The following is a 27,042-nucleotide window of genomic DNA, read 5'->3' as shown; positions in this document are numbered from 1 at the left end:
ACCAGCGGCTCCAGAGAGACTGAGAGGAGAGAGCAGAATCTGGGAACTATCCACATGAACGTTACAGCAATGGATCATAATCTGGGAACTATCCACAGGAACGTTACAGCAATGGATCAGAATGTGAGAACTATCCACAGGAACGTTGCAGCAATTGGTCATAATCTGGCAACTATCCACAGGAACGTTACAGCAATGGATCAGAATGTGGGAACTAGCCACAGGAACGTTACAGCAATGGATCAGAATCTGGGAACTATCCACAGGAACGTTACAGCAATGGATCAGCATCTGGTAACCATCCGCAGGAACGTTAGAGCAATGGATCAGAATCTGGGAACTATCCACAGGAACGTTACAGCAATGGATCAGAATCTGGGAACTGTCCGCTGGAACGTTACAGCAATGGATCAGAATCTGGGAACTATCTACAGGAACGTTACAGCAATGGATCAGAATCTTGGAACTATCCACAGGAATGTTACAGCAATGGAGAGGAGTTTAGCCCAGGGTCTTTATTACATTTCTCAATATCCTTTCGCTTCACCAAATTGGATCCGCTGCGTACTGTATATAATGCAAGCGAGTTATTATCCCCTCCTGGCTGTTGTCGGTGTCCCTGGTATGTCTGCCTGTCCAGTTATTTATTGTATTAACTACTTTAAGTGTATTATTGCTCTGGTCATTTCCATCTTGGAAAGATTGAATGCATGTTCTTCAGTTCCAGTCAATAATCTCAGTCCCTATCCACTATCCACACGGCGCTCCCTGGCTGAAATCGGAGTCTATTCACAATCTCCGCACTTTGACACTGAAATTATTTATATCCAGATGTTCTCCATTCCCAATCCTGCCCACACGGCATGTCCTCACCCCAGCCGCAGAATATTCCACCATCTGTGTCTGTGTTAAATCCAGACTGTACTATTGCGATTAATTTCTTGTCAACCAATTGGTGTTACAAATCTTTATGAAGCACAGATCACCCCCAACTCTGCTGTCCATATCCTAACCCTTACCCAATCTCAGTTACATACCATCCCTGTGCTCACTGATCCACATTGGTTCCCAGTCTGACAGCATCTCAAGAGCAATATTCTCATTCTGGAATTGAAATTTTCCACAGTCTCACACAATCATTTTTATCATTTCCAACGAATGTGAAATCAGAACATTTTCAAGCCATGTCCAGTTCTGTTATTGGAAAGTTAGATAGGGATAGAGAAATACAGCACAGAACAGGACCTTCGGCCCACGATATTCCGCCGAACTTTTGTCCTAGGTTAAACATAGAATTTTGGACAATTTTTCATGGCCAATCCACCCAACCTGCACTTCTTTGGACTGTGGGAGGAACCGGAGTACCCGGAGGAAACCCACGCAGTCACGGGGAGGATGTGCAGACTCCACACAGACAGTGACCCATGTCGAAATCGAACTTGGTACCCTGGAGCTGTGAAGCAATTGTGCTATCCACAATGCTACCGTGCTGCCCTTAAGAAGAAGTTAACCTACACTCCATCATTCTAGCCTAATCCATGTATCTATCCAATAGCTGCTTGAAGGTCCCTGACGTTTCCGACTCAACTACTTCCACAGGCAGTACATTCCATGCACCCACTACTCGCTGGGTAAATAACCTACCTCTGACACCCCTCTATATCTTCCACCATTTATCTTAAATCTATGTCCCCTTGTAATGGTGTGTTCCACCCGGGGAAAAAGCCTCTGACTGTCGACTCTATCTATTCCCCTGATCATTTTATAAACCTCTATCAAGTCGCCCCGCATCCTTCTCCGTTCTAATGAGAAAAGGCCTAGCACCCTCAACCTTTCCTCGTATGCCCTACTCTCCATTCCAGGCAACATCCTGGAAAATCTCCTTTGCACCTTTTCCAAAGCTTCCACATCCTTCCTAAAATGAGGCGACCAGAACTGCACACAGTACTCCAAATCTGGCCCCACCAAGGCTTTGTACAGCTGCATCATCACCTCACGGCTCTCAAATTCAATACCTCTGCTAATGAACGCTTGGACACCATAGGCCTTCTTCACAGCTCTATCCACTTGTGCGGCAACATTCAAAGATCTATGAACATAGACCCCAAGATCTCTCTGCTCCTCCACATTGCCAAGAACCCTACCGTTAACCCTGTATTCCGCATTCATATTTGTCCTTCCAAAATGGACAACGTCGCACTTGTCAGGGCTAAACTCCATCTGCCACTTCTCAGCCCAGCTCTGCATCCTATCTATGTCTCTTTGAAGCCGACAACAGCCCTCCTCACTATCCACAACACCAATTTTCGTATCATCTGTAAATTTACTGACCCACCCTTCAACTCCCTCATCCAAGTCGTTAGAGACCCAGAGTCATCCAAGACCCAGAACTGATCCCTGCGGTACGCCACTGATAACTGGGCTCAAGGCTGAATATTTGCCATCCACCACCACTCTCCGTCTTCTATCGGCTAGCCAGCTTGTTATCCAACTGGCCAAAATTTCTACTATCCCATGCCTCCTTACTTTCTGCACAAGCCTACAATGGGGAACCTTATCAAATCCTAACTAAAATCCATGTAAATTACATCCACTGCTTTACCTTCATCCACATGCTTGGTCACCTCCTCAAATAAGTCAATAAGACTTTTAGGCAAGACCTACACCGCACAAATCCGTGCTGACGATCCCTAATCAAGCAGTGCCTTTCCAGATGCTCAGAAATCCTATCCCTCAGTACCCTTTCCATTACTTTGCCTACCGCCGAAGTAAGACTAACTGGCCTGTAATTCCCAGGGTTATCCTGATTCCCTTTTTTGAACAGGGGCACGACATTCGCCACTCTCCAATCCCCTGGTACCACCCCTGTTGACAGCAAGGACGAAAAGATCATTGCCAACAGCTCTGCAATTTCATTTCTTGCTTCCCATAGAATCATTGGATATATCCCGTCAGGCCCGGGGGACTTGTCTATCCTCAAGCTTTTCAAAACGCGCAACACATCTTCCTTCCTGACAAGTATCTCCTCGAGCTTATCAGTCTGTTTCACACTGTCCTCTCCAACAATATGGCCCCTCTCGTTAGTAAATACTGAAGAAAAATACTTGTTCAAGACCTCTCCTATCTCTTCAGACTCAATACACAATCTCCCGCTACTGCCCTTGATCAGACCTACCCTCGCTCTAGTCATTCTCATATTTCTCACATATGTGTTAAAGGCCTTGGGGTTTTCCATGATCCTACCTGCCAAAGATGTTTCATGCCCTCTCTTAGCTCTCCTAATCCCTTTATTCAGTTCCCTCCTGGCTATCTTGTATCCATCCAGCGCTCTGTCTGAACCTTGTTTCTTCAGCCTTACATAAGTCTCCTTCTTCCTCTTCACAAGAAATTCAACCTCTCTTGTCAACCATGGTTCGCTTACTCGGCCATCTCTTCCCTGCCTAACAGGGACATACATATCAAAGACACGCAGTACCTGTTCCTTGAACAAGTTCCACATTTCACTTGTGTCCTTCCCTGACAGCCGATGTCCCCAGCTTCTGCACTGCAATTCTTGTCTGACAGCATTGTAATGACCCTTCTTCCAATTATAAACCTTGCCCTGTTGCACGCACCTATCCCTCTCCATAACTAAAGTGAAAGTCACAGAATTGTGGTCACTGCCTCCAAAATTCTCCCCCACTAACAAATCTATCACCTGCCCTGGTTCATTACCAAGTACTAAATCCAATATGGCCTCCTCTCTGGTCGGACAATCTACAGACTGTGTTAGAAAAGCTTCCTGGACACACTGCACAAACACTATCCCATCCAAACTATTTGATCTAAAGTGTTTCCAATGTTTTGGAAGTTGAAGTCACCCATGACTACTACCCTGTGACATCTGCACCTTTCCAAAATCTGTTTTCCAATCTGTTCCTCCACATCTCTGCTGCTATTGGGGGGGGGGGGGGGCAATAAAAAACTCCCAACAAGCTGACTGCCCCTTTCCTATTTCTGAATTCAACCCATATTACCTCAGTAGGCAGTTCCCCTCGAACAACCTTTCTGCAGCTGTTATACTATCTCTAATTAACAATGCCAACCCCCAGCCCCACCTCTTTTACCCTTCTCCCTAATTTGTTGAAACATCTATAACCAGGGACCTCCAATAACCATTTATGCCCCTCTTCTATCCAAGTTTCCGTGATGGCCAGCACATCGTAGTCCCAAGTACCGATCCATGCCTTAAGTTCACCCACCGTATTCCTGATGCTTTTTGCATTAAAGTATACACACTTCAACCCATCTCCTTGTCTGCAAGTACTCTCCTTTGTCAGTGTTACCTTCACCACTGCATCACTACGTGCTTTGCGTACTGAATATCGGCTTCCTTAGTTGCTGAAAAGGAACATAGGAAGTTAATGGAGGTGCTGTGTGTGTTTCTGGAGGCTGTGTTTTTGGGAAGTTAGTGAAGGTGATGAGGATGGAGTTATTGGGGAGTTCGTTGAGGTGATGCGAATGTGTTTATGGATATTGTGTTATTGAGAAGTTAGTGGAGGTGATGTGGATGGGTTTCTGGAGGTTGTGTTATTGGGAAGTTAGTGGAGATGATGTGGATGGGTTTCTGGAGGTTATGTTATTGGGAAGTTAGTGGAGGTGATGTGGATAAGTTTCTGGAGGTTGTGTTATTGGGGAATGAGTGGATGTGATGTGGATGGGTTTCTGGAGGGTGTGTTGTTGGGAAGTTAGTGGAGGTGCTGTGGATATGTTTCTTAAGGTTGTGTTGTTGGGAAGTTAATGGGAAGTTAGTAGAGGTGATGAGGATGTGTTTCTGGTGTTTGGGTTATTGGGAAGTTAGTGGTGGTGATGAGGATGTGTTTCTGGAGGTTGAGTTATTGGGACGTTAGTGGAAGTGATGAAAATGAAAATGAAAATCGCTTATTGTCACGAGTAGGCTTCAATGAAGTTACTGTGAAAAGCCCCTAGTCGCCACATTCCGGCGCCTGTCCGGGGAGGCTGGTTCGGGAATCGAACCGTGCTGCTGGCCTGCTTTGTCTGCTTTAAAAGCCAGTTATTTAGCCCAGTGAGCTAAACCAGCCCCTGAGGATGTGTTTCTGGAGGTTGTGTGATTGGGAGGTTCGTGGGGGCGATGAGGACATGTGTCTGGTGATTGTGTTTTTAGGGAGTCAGTGGAGTTGATGTTGATGGGTTTCTGGAAGTTGTTTTTGGGAAGTTAGTGGAGGTGATGAGGATGGGTTTCTGGAGGTTGTGTTATTGGGAAGTTAGTGGAGGTGATGTGGATGGGTTTCGGGAGGTTGTTTTATTGGGAAGTTAGTGCAGGTGATGAGAATGGGTTTCTGGAGGTTGTGTTATTGCAGAGTTAGTGGAGGTGATAGGGATAGATGTCTGGAGGTTGTGTGATTGGGAAAGTTGTGGAGGTGATGAGGATGGATGTCTGGAGGTTTTTTTATTGGGAAGGTAGTGGAGGTGATGAAGGTGGGTTTCTGAAAGTTGTGTTTTTGGAAATGTTGTGGGGGTGATGTGGACGGGTTTCTGGAGTTTCGTTATTGGGAAGGTAGTGGAGGTGATGAGGATGGGTTTCTGGAGATTGGGTTATTGGGAGATAGTGGAGGTGATGTGGATGGGTTTTTGAGGTTGTGTTATTCGGAAGATAGTGGAGGTGATGAGGATGGGTTTTTTGGCGGTTGTGTTATTGGGATGTTAGAGTATGTGATGAGGATGGTTTCTGTAGGTTGTGCTATTGGGAACATAGTAGAGGTGATGTGGATGGGTTTTTGGAGGTTGTGTTATTGGGATGTAAGAGTATGTGATGAGGTTGTGGTTCTGCTGGTTGTGTTATTGGGAAGATAGTGGAGGTGATGAGGATGGGTTTTTGGAGGTTGTGTTATTGGGAAGTTAGTACATGTGATGGGGATGTGTTTCTGGTGGTTGGGTAATTGGGACGTTAGTAGACGTGATGCGGATGTGTTTTTGGTGGTTATGTTATTGGGAAGATAGTGTGAGTGATGAGGATGGGTCTCTGGAGATTGTGTTTTTGCAAAGTTATTGGCGTTGATTTGGATGAATTTCTGGAGGTTGTGTTATTGGTAAGTTAGTGGAGGTGCTGTGGATATGTTTTTCAGGTTGTGTTATTTGGGAGTTAGTGGGGGTGATTAGGATGTGTTTCTGGAGGTTGTGTGATTGTGAAGTTTGTGGAGGTGATGAGGATGGGTCTCTGGAGGTTGAGCTATTGGGAAGTTAGTGGAGGTGATGAGGATGGGGTTCTGGAAGTTGTGTTATTGGAAGGTAGTGGAGGTGATGAGGATGGGTTTCTGGAGGTTGGGTTATTGGGAAGATAGTGGAGGTGATGTGGATGGGTTTTTTGAGGTTGTGTTATTGGGAAGATAGTGGTGGTGATGAGGATGGGTTTTTTGGCGGTTGTGTTATTGGGATGTTAGAGAATGTGATGAGGATGGTTTCTGTAGGTTGTGCTATTGGGAAGATAGTAGAGGTGATGTGGATGGGTTTTTGGAGGTTGTGTTATTGCGATGTAAGAGTATGTGATGAGGATGGGTTTCTGGAGGTTGTGTTATTGGGAATATAGCGGAGGTGATGAGGATTTTGTTTTTGGAGGTTGTGTTATTGGGAAGGTAGTGGAGGTGATGAGGATGGGTTTTTGGAGGTTGTGTTATTGGGACGTTAGTGGGTGTGATGAGGATGGGTTTTTGGAGGTTGTGTTATTGGGAAGTTAGTTGTGGAAGTGCTTTGGATGTGTTGCGAGAGGTTTTTGTCATTGTAGTCTCTGGCACAGAGTCTGTCCCTGTTGCTCAAAAAGGAAGAGGGGAAAGGAGAATAACATTAGCCATTGGAGACTCCATAGTTAGGGGGATAGAGAGGAGATTATCTGGGAACGAGAGAGGCTCGCGTTTGGTGTGTTAGCCTCCCATTTGCCAGGGTCCGTGATGTCTCGGATCGTGTTTTCGGGATGCTTAAGGGGGAGAAGGAGCAGCCCCAAGTCATGGTCCACATAGGTACCGACGGCATAGGTAGGAGAAGGGATAGGGATGTAAGGCAGGAATTCAGGGAGCTTGGGTGGAAACATAGATCCAGGACAGAGTAATTATCACTGGGTTGTGACCCGTGCCACGTGCTAGCGAGTCGAGGAATACGGAGAGAGAGCAGTTAGACATGTGGCTGCAGGGATGGTGCAAGAGGGAGGATTTCAGCTTCCTGGCCAATTGGGGCTCATTCTGGGATAGATATGACCTCTGCAAACGGAATGGTCTACACCTAGACCAGAGGGGTACTAATATCCTGGGGGGAGGTTTGCTAATTCTCTTCGGGAGGGTTTAAATAAGTTTAGCAGGGGATTGGGAACCTGAGTGGCAGGAAGGAAGGTGTTTTAAAGTGCGTGTACTTCAATGCCAGGAGCATCCGGAATAAGGTCGGTGAGCTTGCGGCGTATTTAGTACCTGGGAATTTGATGTTGTGGCTATTTCGGAGACATGGATAGAGCTGGGCGAGGAATGGTTGTTGCAGGTGCCGGGGTTTAGATATTTCAGTATGCTCAGGGAAGGTGGTAAGATAGGGGGAGGGGTGGCATTGTTAGTCAAGGACAGTATTACGGTGGCTGAGAGGACATTTGAGGACTCGAATACTGAGGTAGTATGGGCTGAGTTAAGAAACAGGAAAGGAGAGGTCACCCTGTTAGGGCTTTTCTGTAGGCCTCCGAAAAGTTGAGGATTTTTAGCGGAAAGGATTTCAAAGATGATTCTGGATAGGAGCGAAAGTGCCAGGGTAGTTGTTATGGGGGCTTTAACTTTCCAAATATTGACTGGAAACACAATAGTTCGAGTAATTTAGATGTGTCCGTTTTTTCCAATGTGTGCAGGAGGGTTTCCTGATGCAGTATGTAGATAAGCCAAAGAGAGGCGAGGCCGTATTGGATTTGTTACTGGGTAATGAACCAGGACAGGTGTTAGATTTGGAGGTAGGTGAGCACTTTGGTGATAGTGATCACAATTCAGTTACGTTTACTTTAGCGATGGAAAGGGATAGGTATACACCACAGGGCAAGAGTTATAGCTGGGGAAAAGGTAATTATGATGCGATGAGGCAAGACTTAGGATGCATCGGCTGGAGAGGAAAACTGCAGGGGATGGGCACAATGGAAATGTGGAGCATGTTCAAGGAACAGCTACTGCCTGTTCGGCAGGGAGGAAGTGGTCGAGCGAGGGAACCGTTGGTTACTAAAGCAGTTGAAACACTTGTCAAGAGGAAGAAGGAGGCTTATGTAAATATGAGACGTGATGGTTCAGTTACGGCGCTTGAGAGTTACAGAGCTGGGGCTGGTTTAGCTCACTGAGCTAAATCGCTGGCTTTTAAAGCAGACCAAGCAGGCCAGCAGCACGGTTCGATTCCCGTACCAGCCTCCCCGGACAGGCGCCGGAATGTGGCGACTAGGGGATTTTCACAGTAACTTCATTGAAGCCTACTCGTGACAATAAGCGATTTTCATTTTCATGTAAAACACCCCAATTAGGCACCCACCACACCACAAACCACTGACAGTAAAAATTGTCCAACAGCCCCGTTAGGCACCCAGCACACCACACATAACTGACAGTACATAATGTACCACTGCACCATCAGACATCCAGCACACCACTGACGTACAAAATGTACTACAACATCATCAGACACCCAGCACACCACAAGACACTGACAGTACACAATGCACCACAGCTCCAGCAGGCCAAAGCGCACCACACACCACTGAGAGTACACACTGTCCCAAACCCGAATCAGACACCCAGAACATCACACACCACTGACAGTACACAATGTACCACAGCCCCATCAGGCACCCAGCACACCACATACCACTGACAATACACAATGTACCATATCCCCATCAGGCACCCAGCACATCACACCCCACTGAAAGTACACAATATACCACAGCCCCATCAGGCACCCAGCGCATCACATACCACTGAGAGTACACAATGTACCATATCCCCATCAGGCACCCAGCACACCACACAGCACTGACAGTACACAATGTACCACAGCCCCATCAGGCACCCAGCACAGTACAAACGGCTGACAGTTCACAATGTACCTGGCCCACATCAGGCACCCAGAACAACACACACCACTGACAGTACTCAATGTCCCACAGCCCCATCAGGTACCCAGCAAACCACACACAACTGACAGTACAGAATGTACCACAGCACAGTCAGACACACAGAAGATCACCGACGTACAAAATGTACCACAACACCATCAGACACCCAGCACACCACACCCCACTGACCACTGTCAGTACACAATGTACCACACCCCCATCAGGTGCCCAGCACAGCACACACCACTGACACTACACAATGTACCACAGGCCCATCGGGCACCCAGCAAATCACTGACAGTACACAATGTACCACAGCCCATCAGCACCCAGCACATCACACACCACTGAATGTACACAATGTACCGGATCCCAGTCAGGCACCCTGCACAACACACACCACTGACAGAACACAATTTTACACATCACCATCAGGCACCCAGCACACCACACACCACTGACAATACACAATGTACCACAGCCCCATCAGCTAGCCAGCACACCACAGGCCACTGACAGCACACAATGTACCAAAGTCCGATCAGGCAACCAGCACACCACACACCACTGACAGTACACAATGTTACACATCACCATCAGGCTCCCAGCACACACACACCACTGACAGTGCACAATGTCCGACAGCCCCATCAGGCACCCAGCACTCCACACACCACTGAAAGTACACAATGTACCACAGCCCCATCAGGAACCCAGCACACCACACACCACTGACTGTACACAATGTACCACAGCCCCATCAGGCAACCGGCACACGACACACCACTGACAGTACACAATGTATCTCATCCCCAATCAGGCACACAGCACACCACAAACCACTTATACAGTACACAATGTTCCACAGCCCCATCAAGAAACCAGCACAACACAGCACTGACAGTACACAATGTCCCACAGCCCCATCAGGAAACCGGCACACCACTGACAGTACACAATGTTACACATCACCATCAGGTACCCAGCTCACCACAGACCACTGACAGTACACAATGTACCACAGACCCATCAGGAACCCAGCACACCACACACCACTGACAGTACACAATGCACCACAGCCCCATCAGACACACAGCCCCATCCGGGTGTTGTATGTGTGTATGAAATTGTGAGTGAGTCCGTTTGTGAGTATGTTTTTTGTTGGGTCTGTGTGTGTGTTTCAGGTTGTGTGAGAGTATGTGCGTAGGCCTGTGAGAGAGTAGGTCGGTATGTGTGTGTGAGTGTGTGTGTGTGTATGAGGTTGTGTATGATGGTGTGTGTGAGGGTGTATGTGACTGTGTGTGCGAGTGTGTGTCAGGATGTGTGTGAGGGTTTGTGTGACTGTGTGTGAGTGTGTGTGTGAGGGTTTGTCTGTGAGTGAGTGTGTAAGTCCCTGTGAGAGTGTGGGTGGGCGTAATAGGTTGTGTGTGTGTGTAAGGAGGTGTGTGAGGATGTGTGTATGATGGTGTGTGTGAGGATGGGTGTGTGAGGGAGTGTGATGGTGTGTGTGAGCGTGCGTGAGGGTGTGTGTGTGCGTTAGTGTCTGTGTGCGTGTGTTAGTGCCTGTGTGTGTTAGTGTCTGTGCCTGTGTGTTAGTGTTTGTGTGTGTGTTAGTGTCTGTGTGTTAGTGTCCGTCTGTGTGTTAGCGTAGTTGTGAGTGCGTGTGTTAGTGTCTGTGTGAGTGTGTGTGTTAGTTTGAGTGTTAGTGTGTGTGTGTGTGTGTCTGTATGTGGGTTAGAGTCTGTGTGTGTGTTAGTGTATGTGTGTGTTAGTGTATGTGTGTGTGTTAGTGTCTGTGTGTTAGTGCATGTCTGTGTGTGTTAGTGCCTGTGTGTGTGTGTTAGTGCCTGTGTGTTTGTGTATTAGTGTATGTCTGTGTGTATTACTGTTTCTTAGTCTGTAAGTGTGTGTGTTAGTGCCAGTTTGTGTGTTTATGTTCGTGTCTATGTGTATTAGTGCCTGTGTGAGTGTCTGTATTAGTGCCTGCGTGTGTGTGTGAGTCAGGACATTCGTGCCTCGGTAAGTCTGTGACAGTGTGTATTAGTGCCTGTGTGTGTGTGTTAGTGTCTGTGTGTGAGAGTGTGTGCCAGTTACTTTGTGTGTGTGTTAGTGCCTGTGTGTTTGTGTGTTAGTGTATGTGTGTGAGTGCGTGTATTAGATTCTCTTAGTGTCTGTGAGTGTGTGTGTTAGTGCCTGTGTGTGTTTGTGTGTGTGTTAGTGTATGTGTGTATTCATGCCTGTGTGTGTTAGTGTCTTTGTGAGTATGAGCGTATTACTGTCACTGTGTGTGAGTGTATTACTGTCTCTGTGTGTGTGAGTGTGTTTCAGTGCTCTGTATGTGTGTGTGTTAGTGTCTGTGTGTGTGTTAATGTCTGTGAGTTAGTGTCAGTGTGTTAGTGCCTGTGTGTGTGTGTTAGTGCATGTGTGAGTGTTAGTGTCTGTGTGTGTGTGTTAGTGGATGTGTGCCTGAGTGCATTACTGTCTCTGTATGTGTGTGTGATAGTGTCTGTATGTGGGTTACTGTCGATGTGTGCGTTAGTGTCTGTGTGAGTTAGTGTATGTGTGTTTGTGTTAGTGTCTGTGTGTTAGTGTCTGTGTGTGTGTTAGTGTCTGTGTGTTAGTGTATGTATGTGTGTGTTAGTGTCTGTGTGTGTGTGTTAGTGCCTGTGTGTTTGTGTATTAGTGTATGCCTGTGTGTGAGTGTGTTTCAGTGGCTGTGTGTGCGTTAGTATCTGTGTGTGTTAGTGTCTGTGTGTGTGTGTAAGTGTCTGTGTGTGTGTGTTAGCGTCTGTGTGAGTGTATTAATGTCTCTGTATGTGTGTGTGTTAGTGTCTGTGTGTGCTAATGTCTGTCTGTTAGTGTCAGTGTGTTAGTGTCTATGTGTGTGTTAGTGTATGTGTGCGTGTTAGTGTATGTGTGTGTGTTAGTGTATGTGTGTCTGAGTGCATTACTGTCTCTATGTGTGAGTGTTAGTGTCTGTGTGTGTTAGTGTCTGTATACGGGTTAGTGTCTGTGTGTGTGTTAGTTTGGGTGTGTTAGTGTATGTGTGTTTGTGTTAGTGGTTGTGTGTTAGTGTCTGTGTGTGTTAGTGCCTGTGTATGTGCTAGTGTCTGTGTGTTAGTGTCTGTCTGTGTGTGTGTTAGTGTCTGTGTGTGTGTTAGTGCCTGTGGGTTTGCGTATTAGTGTATGTCTGGGTGAGTGTGTGTATTACTGTATCTTAGTCTGTAAGTATGTGTGTTAGTGCCTCTTTGTGTGTATATTTTTTATGTCTGTGTGTATTGGTGTCTTTGTGAGTGTCTGTATTAGTGCCTGCGTGTGTGTGAGTGAGGTCATTAGTGTCTCTGTATGTCTGTGAGTGTGTGTATTAGTGCCTGTGTGTGTGTGTGTTAGTGTCTGTGTGTGCCAGTTACTTTGTGTGTGTGTTAGTGCCTGTGTGTTTGTGTGTTAGTTTATGTATGTGTGTGCGTGTATTAGTTTCTCTAAGTGACTGTGAGTGTGTGTGTGGTAGTGCCTGTATGTGTTTGTGCGTGTGTGTGTTAGAGTATGTGTGTATTCGTGCCTGTGTGTGTGTTAGTGTCTGTGTGAGTATGAGCGTATTACTGTCCCTGTGTGTGTGTGTGTCTGTGTAAGTGTCTGTGTGAGTGTATTACTGTCTTTGTATGTATGAGTGTGTTTCAGTGCCTGTGTGTGCGTTAGTATCTGTGTATGTGTTAGTATCTGTATGTGTGTTAGTGTCTGTGTGAATTAGTGTCTGTGTGAGTGTATTACTGTCTCTGTATGTGTGTGTGTGTGTTAGTGTCTGTGTGTGTGTTAATGTCTGTGTGTTATTGCCAGTGTGTTAGTGTCTGTGTGTGTGTTAGTATATGTGTGTGTTAGTGTCTGTGTGTGTTAGAGTCTGTGTGCCTGAGTGCATTACTATCTCTGTATGTGTGAGTGTGTTTGTGTGTGTGTGTGTGTGTTAGTGTCTGTGTGAGTATGTGTGTTAGTGTCTGTGAGTATGTGTGTCAGTGCTTGCGCGTGTGTGTGTGTTAGTGTCTGTGTGCGTTAGTGTCTGTGTGTGTGCGTTGGTGTCTGTGTGTGAGAGAAAGTGCCAGTTACTTTGTGTGTGTGTTAGTGCATGTGTGTTTGTGTGTTAGTGTAAGTGTGTGAGTGCTTGCATTCGTTTCTCTTAGTGTCTGTGAGTGTGTGTTAGTGCCTGCGTGTGTGTGTTAATGTATGTGTGTATTCGTGCCTGTGTGTGTGTGTGTTAGTGTCTGTGTGAGTATGAGCGTATTACTGTCCCTGTGTGTGACTGTTTTTGTGAGTGTGTAAGTGTATGTGTGAGTGTATTACTGTCTCTGTATGTGTGTGTGTTTCAGTGCCTGTGTGTGTGTTAGTATCTGTGTGTGTGTTAGTGTCTGCGTGTGTGTTTGTTAGTGTCTGTGTGTGTGTTAGAGTATGTGTGAGTGTATTACTGTCTCTGTGTGTGTGTGTGTGTGTGTGTGTTAGTGTCTGTGTGTGTGTTAATGTCTGTGTGTTAGTGTCAGTGTGTTAGTGTATGTGTGAGTGTTAGTCTCTGTGTGTGTGGGTTAGTGTCTGTGTGTCTGAGTGCATTACTGTCTCTTTATGTGTGAGTGTGTTTGTGTCTGTGTGTGTGTTAGTGTCTGTGTTAGTGCATTACTGTCTCTGTGTGTGTGTGTGTGTGTTTGTGTATGTGTGTGTGTGTAAGGGTCTGTGTGAGTATGTGTATCAGCGCCTGTGTGTGTGAATATGTGTTTGTGCCGCTGTGTGTGTCAGTGCCTGTGTGTGTGTGTTTGTGTCTGTTTGAGTTTATGTGTTAGTGCTGTGTGTGTGAGTTAGTGTCTGTTTGAGTTTGTTTGTCAGTGTCCGTGAGTATGTGTGTCAGTGCTTGCGCGTGTGTGTTAGTGGCTGTGTGCGTTAGTGTCTGTGTGTGAGTGTGAGTGTATGTGTGAGTGTGTGTGTTAGTGTGAGTGTGTTCGTTAATGCCTGTGTGCGCGTGTTAGTGTCTGTGTGTGTGTGTGTGTGTGTGTGTGTTTGTTAGTGTCTGTGTGAGTGTTAGTGTCTGGGTTTGTGTTAGTGTCTGTGTGTGTTAGTGTCTGTGTGTGAGAGAAAGTGCCAGTTACTTTGTGTGTGTGTTAGTGCATGTGTGTTTGTGTGTTACTGTAAGTGTGTGAGTGCTTGCATTTGTTTCTCTTAGTGTCTGTGAGTGTGTCATAGTGCCGTGTGTGTTAGTCTGTGTGTGTATTCGTGCCTGTGTGTGTGTTAGTGTCTGTGTGAGTATGAGCGTATTACTGTCCCTGTGTGTGAGTGTGTTTGTGAGTGTGTAAGTGGTAAGTGTATGTGTGAGTGTATTACTGTCTCTGTATATGTGAGTGTGTTTCAGTGCCTGTATCTGTTAGTGTCTGTGTGTGTGTTAGCGTCTGTGTGTGTGTGTTAGTGTCTCTGTGTGTGTTAGAGTATGTGTGAGTGTATTACTGTCTCTGTATGTGTGTGTTCGTGTCTGTGTGTGTGTGTTAGTGTATGTGCGTGTGTCAGTCTGTGTGTGTGTATGTGTGTGTGTGTTAGTGTCTGTGTGCCTGAGTGCATTACTGTCACTGTATGTGTGAGTGTGTTTGTGTCTGTGTGTTTGTGTTAGTGTCTGTTTATAGTGTATTACTGTCTCTGTATGTGTGTGTGTTTGTGTATGTGTGTGTGTGTTAGTGTCTGTGTTAGTGTATAACTGTCTCTGTATGTGTCTGTGTTAGTGTATGTGTGTGTGTTAGTGTCTGTGTGAGTGTTAGTCTGTGTGTGTGTTAGTGTCTGTGTGCCTGAGTGCATTACTGCCTCTGTATGTGTGAGTGTGTTTGTGTCTGTGTGTGTGTTAGTGTCTGTGTTAGTGTATTACTGTCTCTGTATGTGTGTGTGTGTTTGTGTATGTGTGTGTGTGTTAGTGTCTGTGTGAGTATGTGTGTTAGTGCCTGTGTTTGTGTTTCTGTCTGTTTGAGTGTATGTGTCAGTGCCTGTGGTGTGATTTAGTGTCTGTTTGAGTATGTTTGTCAGTGTCAGTGAGTATGTGTGTCAGTTCTTGCGCGCGTGTGTTAGTGTCTGTGTGCGTTAGTGTCTGTGTGTGAGTGTCAGTGTATGTGTGAGTGTGTGTGTCAGTGTCAGTGTGTGCGTTAATGCCTGTTTGCGCGTGTTAGTGTCTGTGTGAGAGTGTGTGTTAGTGTCTGTAGGTGTGTGTGTCAGTGTCTGTGTGAGTGTTAGTGTCTGTGTGTGTGCTAGTGTCTGTGTGTGTGTGTTAGTGCATGTGTGAGTGTGTGTTAGTGTGAGTGTGTGCGTTAGTGTCTGTGTGTTAGTGTATGTGTGAGTGTGTGTGTTTGTGCCTGTGTGTGTGTGTTAGTGTCTGTGTGCGTGAGTGTATTGCGGTCTCTCTGCGTGTGTGTGTTAGTGCCTGTGTGAGTGTGAGTGCATTAGTGTCTCTGTGAGTGTCTCTAGTGTGTATATGTTAGTGCCTCTGTGTAAGTAATTTTCTGTCTCTGTATGTGTATGTGTGTGTGTGTTACTGTCTGTGTGTGTGGGTCCGTGCCGGTGTGTGTTAGTGTCTGTGTGCTTTAGTATCTGTGTGTATGTTAGTGTATGTGTGAGTGTCTTAGTGTATGTGTGCGTGTGTGTATTAGTGTGAGTGTTAGTGGAAGTGTGTGCGTTAGTGTCAGTGTGCATGTGTTGGTGTCTGTGCGTTAGTGTCTGTGTGTGAGTGTTAGTGTCTGTGTGTTAGTGTCTGTCTGTGTGTTTGTGTATGTGTGAGTGTGTGTGTGAGTGTGTGTGTTAGTGTGAGTTAGTGTATCAGTGTGTGTCAGTGTCTGTGTGTGGGTTAGTGTCTGTGTGTGTTAGTGTATGTGAGTTAGTGTCTGTGTGTGTTAGTGTATGTGTGTGTTCGTGTCTGTGTGTTAGTGTCTGTGTGTTTGTTAGTGTCTGTGTTTGTCTGTTAGTGTATGTGTGCGTGAGTGCATTGCTGTCTCTGTGAGTGTGTGTGTTTTTGCCTGTGTGATTGCATTACTGACTCCGTGAGTGTGTGTCAGTGCCTGTGTGTTTGTGTTAGTGTTTCTGTGTAAGTGTATTACTGTCTCTGTATGTGTGTGTGTGTTAGTGTATGTGTGAGTGTGAGTGTATTACTGTCTGTGTGTGTGTGTCCGTGCCGGTGTGTGTTAGTGTCTCTGTGTGTGTTAGTGTATGTGTGAGTGTTACTCTCTGTGTGTGTGTGTCCGTGCCGGTGTGTGTTAGTGCCTGTGTGCTTTCGTGTCTGCATGTGTGTGTTTCTTAGTGTCTGTGTGAGTGTGTGTGTTAGTGTCTGTGTGAGTGTGTGTGTTAGTGTGAGTTAGTGTATGTGTGTGTATTAGTGTCTGTCTGTGGGTTAGTGTCTGTGTGTGTGTTAGTGTATGTGTGTTAGTGTCTGTGTGTGTTTAAGTGTATGTGTGTGTGTGCGTGTGTTCGTGTCTGTGTGTTAGTGTGTGTGTGTGTTAGTGTCTGGGTGTGTCTGTTAGTGTATGTGTCCGTGAGTGCATTGTTGTCTTAGTGAGTGTGTGTGTGTTTTTGCCTGTGTTAGTGTGAGTGCATTACTGACTCAGTGAGTGTGTGGCAGTGCTTGTGTGTGTGTGTGTTAGTGTCTGTGTGCCTGAGTGCATTACTGCCTCTGTATGTGTGAGTGTGTTAGTGCATGTGTGTGTGTGTGTGTGTTCGTGGCTGTGTGTTAGTGTGTGTGTGTTCGTGTCTGGGTGTGTCTGTTAGTGTATGTGTGCGTGAGTGCATTGTTGTCTCTGTGAGTGTGTGTGTGTTTTTGCCTGTGTGAGTGTGAGTGCATTAATGACTCAGTGAGTGTCTCGCAGTGCTTGTGTGTGTGTGTGTGTTAGTGTCTCTGTGCAAGTGTATTACTGTCTCTGTATGTGTGTGTGTTAGTGTATGTGAGAGTGTATTACTGTCTGTGTGTGTGTGTGTCCGTGCTGGTGTGTGTTAGTGTCTCTGTGTGTGTTAGTGTATGTGTGAGTGTGTGTGTTAGTGTCTGTTTGTGTGTGTTAGTGGCTGTGTGTGTGTGTGTGTTAGTATATGTGTGAGTGTGAGTGCTTCTGTCTGTGTGTGTGTCCGTGCCGGTGTGTGTTAGTGCCTGTGTGCGTTAGTGTCTGCGTGCGTGTGTTTGTTAGTGTATGTGTGAGTGTGTGTGTTAGTGTATATGTGTGTGTGTTAGTTTATGTGTGAGTGTGTGTGTTCGTGCCGTTGTTTGTTAGTGCCTGTTTATGTGTTCGTGTCTTTGTGTGTGTTAGTGTCTGTGTGTGTGTGTGTTAGTGTCTGTGTTAGTGTCTGTGTGCGTGAGTGCATTACTGTCTCTGTGAGTGTGAGTGTGTGCGTTAGTGTCTGTGTGTGTGTTAGTATCATTGTGTGTCAGTGTCGGTGTGTGCGTTGGTGCCTGTGTGTGTGTTAGTGCCTGTGTGTGTGTGTTAGTGTCTGTGTGCCTGAGTGCATTACTGTCTCTGTGAGTGTGAGTGTGTGCGTTAGTGTATGTGTGTGTGTAAATGTATGTGTGTTAGTGTCAGTGTGTTATTGTCTGTGTGTGTGTGCTAGTGTATGTATGAGTGTTAGTGTCTGTGTGTGTGTGTTAGTGTCTGTGTTCCTGAGTGCATTAAGGTCTCTGTATGTGTGAGTGTGTGTGTTAGTGTATGTGTGCGTTAGTGTCTGTGTGTGTGTTAGTGTTTGTGTGCGTTATTGTATGTGTATGTTAGTGTATGTGTGAGTGTATGTGTTAGTGTCTGTTTTAGTGTCTTTGTGCGTGAGTGCCTTACACTCTCTGTGAGTGTGAGTGTTTGCGTTAGTTATGTGTGTGTGTGTTAGTGTCTGTGTGTGTGTTTGCGTCTGTGTGTGTGTTACTGCATGTGTGAGTGTGTGTGTTAGTGTCTTTGTTAGTGTCTGTGTGCGTGAGTGCATTACTGTATCTGTGAGTGTGAGTGTGTGCGTTAGTATCTGTGTGTGTGTTAGTGCCTGTGTGTGTTAGTGTATGTGTGTGTGTTTGTGAATGTGTGAGTGTGTGTGTTAGTGTCTTATTTAGTGTCTGTGTGCGTGAGTGCATTACTGTGTCTGTGAGTGTGAGTGTGTGCGTTAGTGTCTGTGTGTTAGTGTGTGTGTGTGTGTGTTAGTGTCTGTGTGTGTGTTTGTGAATGTGCCAGTGTGTGTGTTAGTGACTGTTTTAGTGTATGTGTACGTGAGTGCATTACTGTCTCTGTGAGTGTGAGTGTGTGCGTTAGTGTCTGTGTATGTGTTAGTATCATTGTGTGTCAGTGTCTGTGTGTGCGTTGGTGCCTGTGTGTGTGTTAGTGCCTGTGTGTGTTAGTGTCCGTGTGCCTGAGTACATTACTGTCTCTGTGAGTGTGAGTGTGTGCGTTAGTGTATCTGTGTGTGTAAATGTATGTGTGTTAGTGTCAGTGTGTTATTGTCTGTGTGTGTGTGCTAGTGCATGTATGAGTGTTAGTGTGTGTGTGTGTGTTAGTGTCTGTATGCCTGAGTGCATTAATGTCTCTGTATGTGTGCGTGTGTGTGTTAGTGTATGTGTGCGTTAGTGTCTGTGTGTGTGTGTTAGTGTCTGTGTGCGTTAGTGTTTGTGTGTGTTAGTGTATGTGTGAGTGTATGTGTTAGTGTCTGTTTTAGTGTCTTTGTGCGCGAGTGCATTACTGTCTCTGTGAGTGTGAGTGTTTGCGTTAGTGTATGTGTGTGTGTTAGTGTCTGTGTGTGTGTTTGCGTCTGTGTGTGTGTTAGTGCATGAACCGATGTCCTGGGGGGGGGGGGGGGTGTTTTCTAGAGCTGTTGGGGAGGGTTTAAACTAATGTGGCAGGGGGATGGGAACCAATGCTGGAAGTTGGAAGGTAGTAAAACAGGGACAGAAACAAAAGGAAGTAAGGGGGAAAGTGCTAGGCGGAGAAGACATAGTCAGAAATCCATAAGGGCGACAGTACAAGGTACAGTGACTGAGGGGAGCACAGTGAATAGGCCCAGTAATAACAAAATGAATAAAACTGGAGATGTGAAGATTCAAAACAGAGGTAAAAATACCAACATAAGTGTACTTTACCTGAATGCTCGTAGTATTCGGAATAAAGTAAATGAGTTGGTGGCACAAATCATCGTAAATGACTATGATTTAGTGGCCATTACTGAATCATGGTTAAAGGATGGTCACGACTGGGAGTTAAATATCCGAGGGTATCAAACTATTCGGAAGGACAGAGTGGATGGTAAGGGAGGTGGTGTTGCTCTGTTATTTAAGGATGACATCCGGGCAATAGTAAGGGATGACATCGGTGCTATGGAGGATAAGGTTCAATCCATTTGGGTGGAAATCAGGAATAGTAAGGCGAAAAAGTCACTGATAGGAGTAGTCTATCGGCCACCAAATAGTAACGAGATGGAGGGGCAGGCAATAAACAAAGAAATAACTGATGCATGTAGAAATGGTACAGCAGTTATCATGGGGGATTTTAATCTACATGTCGATTGGTTTAACCAGGTCGGTCAAGGCAACCGTGAGGAGGAGTTTATAGAATGTATCCGCGATAGTTTCCTAGAACAGTATGTAATGGAACCTACGAGGGAACAAGCGGTCCTAGATCTTGTCCTTTGTAATGAGACAGGATTGATTCATGATCTCAGAGTTAGGGATCCTCTCGGAAGGAGCGATCACAATATGGTGGAATTTAAAATACAGATGGAGGGTGAGAAAGTAAAATCAAATACTAGTGTTTTGTGTTTAAACAAAGGAGATTACAAGGGGATGAGAGAAGAACTAGCTAAGGTAGACTGGGAGCTAAGACTTTATGGTGGAACAGTTGAGGAACTGTGGAGAACCTTCCAAGCGATTTTTCACAGTGCTCAGCAAAGGTTTATACCAACAAAAAGGAAGGACGGAAGAAAGAGGGAAAATCGACCGTGGATATCTAAGGAAATAAGGGAGAGTATCGAATTGAAGGAAAAAGCATATAAAGTGGCAAAGATTGCTGGGAGATTAGAGGACTGGGAAATCTTTAGGGGGCAACAGAAAGCTACTAAAAAAGCTATAAAGAAGAGTAAGATAGAATATGAGAGTAAACTTGCTCAGAATATAAAAACAGACAGTAAAAGTTTTTACAAATATATAAGACAAAAAAGAGTGGCTAAGGTAAATATTGGTCCTTTAGAGGATGAGAAGGGAGTTTTAGTAATGGGAAATGAGGAAATTGCTGAGGAACTGAACAGGTTTTTTGGGTCGGTCTTCACAGTGGAAGACACAAATAACATGCCAGCGACTGATAGAAATGAGGCTATGACAGGTGAGGACCTTGAGATGATTGTTATCACTAAGGAGGGAGTGATGGGCAAGCTAATGGGGCTAAAGGTAGACAAGTCTCCTGGCCCTGATGGAATGCATCCCAGAGTGCTAAAAGAGATGGCTAGGGAAATTGCAGATGCACTAGTGATAATTTACCGAAATTCACTAGACTCTGGGGTGGTCCCGGTGGATTGGAAATTAGCAAACGTGACGCCACTGTTTAAAAAAGGAGATAGGCAGAAAGCAGGAAATTATAGGCCAGTGAGTTTAACTTCGGTAATAGGGAAGATGCTGGAATCTATCATCAAGGAAGAAATTGCGAGGCATCTGGATAGAAATTGTCCCATTGGGCAGACGCAGCATGGGTTCGTAAAAGGCAGGTCATGCCTAACTAATTTAGTGGAATTTTTTGAGGACATTACCAGTGCAGTAGATAACGGGGAGCCGATGGATGTGGTATATCTGTATTTCCAGAAAGCCTTTGACAAGGTGCCACACAAAAGGTTGCTGCATAAGATAAAGATGCATGGCATTAAGGGTAAAGTAGTAGCATGGATAGAGGATTGGTTAATTAATAGAAAGCAAAGAGTTGGGATAAATGGGTGTTTCTCTGGTTGGCAATCAGTAGCTAGTGGTGTCCCTCAGGGATGCGTGTTGGGCCCACAATTGTTCACAATTTACATTGATGATTTGGAGTTGGGGACCAAGGGCAATGTGTCCAAGTTTGCAGATGACACTAAGATGAGTGGTAAAGCGAAAAGTGCAGTGGATACTGGAAGTCTGCAGAGGGATTTGGATAGGTTAAGTGAATGGGCTCGGGTCTGGCAGATGGAATACAATGTTGACAAATGTGAGGTTATCCATTTTGGTAGGAATAACAGCAAACGGGATTATTATTTAAACGATAAAATATTAAAGCATGCCGCTGTTCAGAGAGACTTGGGTGTGCTAGTGCATGAGTCACAGAAGGTTGGTTTACAAGTGCAACAGGTGATTAAGAAGGCAAATGGAATTTTGTCCTTCATTGCTAGAGGGATGGAGTTTAAGACTAGGGAGGTTATGTTGCAATTGTATAAGGTGTTAGTGCGGCCACAGCTGGAGTATTGTGTTCAGTTTTGGTCTCCTTACTTGAGAAAGGACGTACTGGCGCTGGAGGGTGTGCAGAGGAGATTCACTAGGTTAATCCCAGAGCTGAAGGGGTTGGATTATGAGGTGAGGTTGAGTAGACTGGGACTGTACTCGTTGGAATTTAGAAGGATGAGGGGGGATCATATAGAAACATTTAAAATTATGAAGTGAATAGATAGGATAGATGCGGGCAGGTTGTTTCCACTGGCGGGTGACGGCAGAACTAGGGGGCATAGCCTCAAAATAAGGGGATGTAGATTTAGAACTGAGTTTAGGAGGAACTTCTTCACCCAAAGGGTTGTGAATCTATGGAATTTCTTGCCCAGTGAAGCAGTTGAGGCTCCTTCATTACATGTTTTTAAGGTAAAGATAGATAGTTTTTTGAAGAATAAAGGGATTAAGGGTTATGGTGTTCGGGCCGGAAAGTGGAGCTGAGTCCACAAAAGATCAGCCATGATCTAATTGAATGGTGGAGCAGGCTCGAGGGGCCAGATGGCCTACTCCTGCTCCTAGTTCTTATGTTCTTATGTTCTTATGTGTGAGTGTGTGTGTTAGTGTCTGTGTTAGTGTCTGTGTGCGTGAGTGTATTACTGTCTCTGTGAGTGTGTGCGTTAGTATCTTTGTGTGTGTTAGTGTCTGTGTGTGTTAGTATCATTGTGTGTCAGTGTCTGTGTGTGCGTTGGTGCCTGTGTGTGTGTTAATGCTTGTGTGCGTGTGTTAGTGTCGGTGTGCCTGAGTGCATTACCGTCTCTGTGAGTGTGAGTGTGTGCGTAGTGTCTGTGTGTGTGTAAATGTCTGTGTGTTAGTGTCAGTGTGTTATTGTCTGTGTGTGTGTGCTAGTGTATGTATGAGTGTTAGTGTCTGTGTGTGTGTTAGTGTCTGTGTGCCTGAGTGCATTAATGTCTCTGTATGTGTGAGTGTGTGTGCTAGTGTGTGTGCGTTAGTGTCTGTGTGTGTGTATGTTAGTGTATGTGTGCGATAGTGTCTGTGTGTGTTAGTGTATGTGTGAGTGTATGTGTTAGTGTCTGTTTTAGTGTCTTTGTGCGTGAGTGCATTACTGTCTCTGTGAGTGTGAGTGTTTGCGTTAATGTATGTCTGTGTGTTAGTGTCTGTGTGTGTGTTTGCGTCTGTGTGTGTGTTAGTGCATGTGTGAGTGTGTGTGTTAGTGTCTGTGTTGGTGTATGTGTGCGTGAGTGCATTACTGTATCTGTGAGTGTGAGTGTGTGCGTTAGTATCTGTGTGTGTTAGTGACTGTGTGTGTTAGTGTCTGTGTGTGTGTTTGTGAATGTGAGTGTGTGTGTTAGTGTATGTTTTAGTGTCTGTGTGCGTGAGTGCATTACTGTGTCTGTGAGTGTGAGTGTGTGCGTTAGTGTCTGTTTGTGTTTGTTAGTGTCTGTATGTGCGTGTTAGTGTCTGTGTGCCTGAGTGCATTCCAGACTGTGAGTGTGAGTCAATGCGTTCGTGTCTGTGTGTGTGTTAATGTCTGTGTGTGTGTTAGTGTATGTGTGAGTGTTAGTGTCTGTGTGTGTGTTTTAGTGTCTGTTTACCTGAGTGCATTACTGTCTCTGTATGTGTGAGTGTGTGTGTTAGTGTCTGTGTGCGTGTGTCCGTGCCGGTGTGTGTTAGTGTCTGTGTGCGTTAGGGTCTGTGTGTGTGTTAGTGTATGTGTGCGTTAGTGTCTGTATGTGTGTGTTAGTGTATGTGTGACAGAATGTGTTAGTGTTTGTGTGCATTAGTGTCTGTGTGTGTTTGTGTCTGTGTGCGTTACTGTCTGTGTGCTAGTGTATGTGTGAGTTTAGGTGTCTGTGTGTGTGTCTGTGCCGTTGCGTGTTAGTGTCTGTGTGCGTTAGTATCTGCGTGTGTGTGTTAGTGTCTGCGTTAGTGTCTGTGTGCCTGAGTGGATTACTGACTCTGTGAGTGTGAGTGTGTGCGTTAGTGTCTGTGTGTGTGTTAGTGTCTGTTTGCGTGAGTGCATTACTGTCTCTGTGCGTGTGAGTGTATGCGTTAGTGTCTGTGTGTGTGTTAATGTCTGTTTGCGTGAGTGCAGTACTGTCTCTGTGAGTGTGAGTGTGCGTTAGTGTCTGTGTGTTAGTGTCTGTGTGTGTTAGTGTATGTGTGTGTGTGTTCGTATCTGTGTTTTAGTGTGTGTATTAGTGTCTGTGTGTATCTGTCAGTGTATGTGTGCGTGAGCGCATTGCTGTCTGTGTGTGTGTGTGTTTTTGCCTGTGTGAGTGCATTACTGACTCAGTGAGTGTGTGTCAGTGCCTGTGTGTGTATTAGTGTCGCTGTGTAAGTGTATTACTGTCTCTGTATGTGTTTGCGTTAGTGTATGTGTGTGTGTGTTAGTGTCTGTGTGTGTGTTTGCGTCTGTGTGTGTGTTTGTGCATGTGTGAGTGTGTGTGTGTTAGTGTCTGTGTTAGTGTCTGTGTGCGTGAGTGCATTACTGTCTCTGTGAGTGTGAGTGTGTGCGTTAGTATCTTTGTGTGTGTTAGTGTCTGTGTGTGTTAGTATCATTGTGTGTCAGCGTCTGTGTGTGCGTTGGTGCCTGTGTGTGTGTTAGTGCTTGTGTGCATGTGTTAGTGTCGGTGTGCCTGAGTGCATTACCGTCTCTGTGAGTGTGAGTGTGTGCGTAGTGTCTGTGTGTGTGTAAATGTCTGTGTGTTAGTGTCAGTGTGTTATTGTCTGTGTGTGTATGCTAGTGTATGTATGAGTGTTAGTGTCTGTGTGTGTGTTAGTGTCTGTGTGCCTGAGTGCATTAATGTCTCCGTATGTGTGAGTGTGTGTGTTAGTGTGTGTGTGCGTTAGTGTCTGTGTGTGTTAGTGTATGTGTGAGTGTATGTGTTAGTGTCTGTTTTAGTTTCTTTGTGCGTGAGTGCATTACTGTCTCTGTGAGTGTGAGTGTTTGCGTTAGTGTATGTCTGTGCGTTAGTGTCTGTGTGTGTGTTTGCGTCTGTGTGTGTGTTAGTGCATGTGTGAGTGTGTGTGTTAGTGTCTGTGTTGGTGTATGTGTGCGTGAGTGCATTACTGTATCTGTGAGTGTGAGTGTGTGCGTTAGTATCTGTGTGTGTGTTAGTGACTGTATGTGTTAGTGTCTGTGTGTGTGTTTGTGAATGTGTGAGTGTGTGTGTTAGTGTATGTTTTAGTGTCTGTGTGCGTGAGTGCATTACTGTGTCTGTGAGTGTGAGTGTGTGCGTTAGTGTCTGTTTGTGGTTGTTAGTGTCTGTATGTGCGTGTTAGTGTCTGTGTGCCTGAATGCATTCCAGACTCTGTGAGTGTGAGTCAATGCGTTCGTGTCTGTTACTGTCTGTGTGTGTGTTAGTGTATGTGTGAGTGTTAGTGTCTGTGTGCGTTAGTATCTGCGTGTGTGTGTTAGTGTCTGCGTTAGTGTCTGTGTGCCTGAGTGGATTACTGACTCTGTGAGTGTGAGTGTGTGCGTTAGTGTCTGTGTGTGTGTTAGTGTCTGTTTGCGTGAGTGCATTACTGTCTCTGTGAGTGTGAGTGTATGCGTTAGTGTCTGTGTGTGTGTTAGTGTCTGTTTGCGTGAGTGTAGTACTGTCTCTGTGAGTGTGAGTGTACGTTAGTGTCTGTGTGTTAGTGTCTGTGTGTGTTAGTGTATGTGTGTGTGTGTGTTCGTATCTGTGTTTTAGTGTGTGTATTAGTGTCTGTGTGTATCTGTCAGTGAATGTGTGCGTGAGCGCATTGCTGTCTGTGTGTGTGTGTGTGTGTGTTTTTGTCTCTGTGAGTGTGAGTGCATTACTGACAAAGTGAGTGTGTGTCAGTGCCTGGTTGTGTATTAGTGTCTCTGTGTAAGTGTATTACTGTCTCTGTATGTGTGTGTGTTAGTGCATGTGTGAGTGTGAGTTTATTACCGTCTCTGTGTGTGTGTGTCCGTGCCGGTGTGTGTTAGTATCTCTGTGCGTGTTAGTGTATGTGTGAGTGTGTGTGTTTGCGTCTGTTTGTGTGTGTTAGTGTCTGTGTGTGTGTGTTAGTGTATGTGTGAGTGTTAGGTACTGTGTGTTAGTGCCTGTGTGTGCGTGTTAGTGTCTGTGTGAGTTTGAGTGTTACTGGCTGTGTGTGTGTGTCCGTGTGTGTTAGTGTATGTATGCGTGTGCTAGTGTCTGTGTGCGTGAGTGCATTACTGTATCTGTGAGTGTGAGAATGCGTTAGTGTCTGTGTGTGTGTTATTGTATGTGTGAGTAAGTGTGGTTGTCTCTGTGTGTGTGTTAGTGTCTGTGTGAGTGTGAGTGCATTACTGACTCTGTGAGTGTGTGTGTCAGTGCCTGTGTGTGTGTCAGAGTCTATGTGAGTGTTAGTGTTTGTGAGTGTATTACTGTCTCTGTATGTGTGCGAGTGTGTTAGTATCTGTGCGAGTGTGTGTGTGTGTGTGTCTGTGCGTGTGTGTATTTGTCTATATTTATTTGACTTCGTCAGCTCCACGTTGACCATACTTGTGAAGTCTTTCCCAGGCTGATGTATAATTTCATTGTTTATTTCCCTTCCTCACAGTGAACCTCATCACAATTCTGATCCTGAAGAGAAGAAACTGTGGGCTGTCCAAATGTGTGACTTGTTACCTGGTGGCCATGGCAATGGGGGATCTACTGGTCGTTATTCTCGACCTCATGTTGAGACACATTCCCATTGTTTTTAAGGAACAGTTTTATTTCCTGTACTCCACCCCCGTGTGTAATATCCACGCCGCCCTTCTTTATGCAGCCACTGACTGTTCTGTCTGGTTCACCGTCACTTTCACCTTTGATCGATTTGTGGCAATTTGTTGCCCGAAGCTGAAAAGTAAATATTGCAGCGAGAAAAGGGCGGCTGTGGTTCTGGGAACAGTGACTGTGCTGAGCTGTCTGAAGAACATTTTCTGGGGGTTTATGCTGACAGGTTGGTATTTGCTGGAGAACGAGCCCTGGTTTTGTGTTGTCACAATGGCTGTTCTGTTATCTCCGGCCTGGGTCACAATCGAGTTACTCCACAACATTCTAACCCCGTGTGTTCCATTTGTCCTGATTCTGCTGCTCAATGTTCTCACCGTCAGACACATTGTGGTGAGCAGCAGGGCCCGCAGGAGACTCCGGGCACACAGCAGTAGGGAGAGTCCCAGAGACCCAGAGATGGAGAGTCGGAGGAAATCCATAATTTTACTGTTTATTATCTCCGCCAATTTCATCCTCTTGTGGTCAACGTTAATGGTTTATTCTATATGGTTCCGGATGTTGGATCTGGGGTATGACTCTGTATGGTTAGATTATTATGTTCAGGAATTGGGCTTCATGCTGCAGCTCCTCAGCTGCTGCACAAACACTGCCATTTACGCCGTCACACAGACTCAGTTCAGGCAGCAGTTGAAGAAGGTGCTGAAATTTCCCTTTAATTCCATTAATTCCATTCTGAGAGGAAAGCCCCCCACCCACACGGCATTTCTCTCCTCCCACTGCCGCTCACTCTGACCATCCCCAGCCAGCCACAC

The sequence above is a fragment of the Scyliorhinus canicula genome, unplaced genomic scaffold, assembly GCF_902713615.1.
Source record: "Scyliorhinus canicula unplaced genomic scaffold, sScyCan1.1, whole genome shotgun sequence".
In the NCBI taxonomy this organism is placed as follows: Eukaryota; Metazoa; Chordata; class Chondrichthyes; order Carcharhiniformes; family Scyliorhinidae; genus Scyliorhinus; species Scyliorhinus canicula.
Note: the sequence above shows the minus strand (reverse complement) of the source record.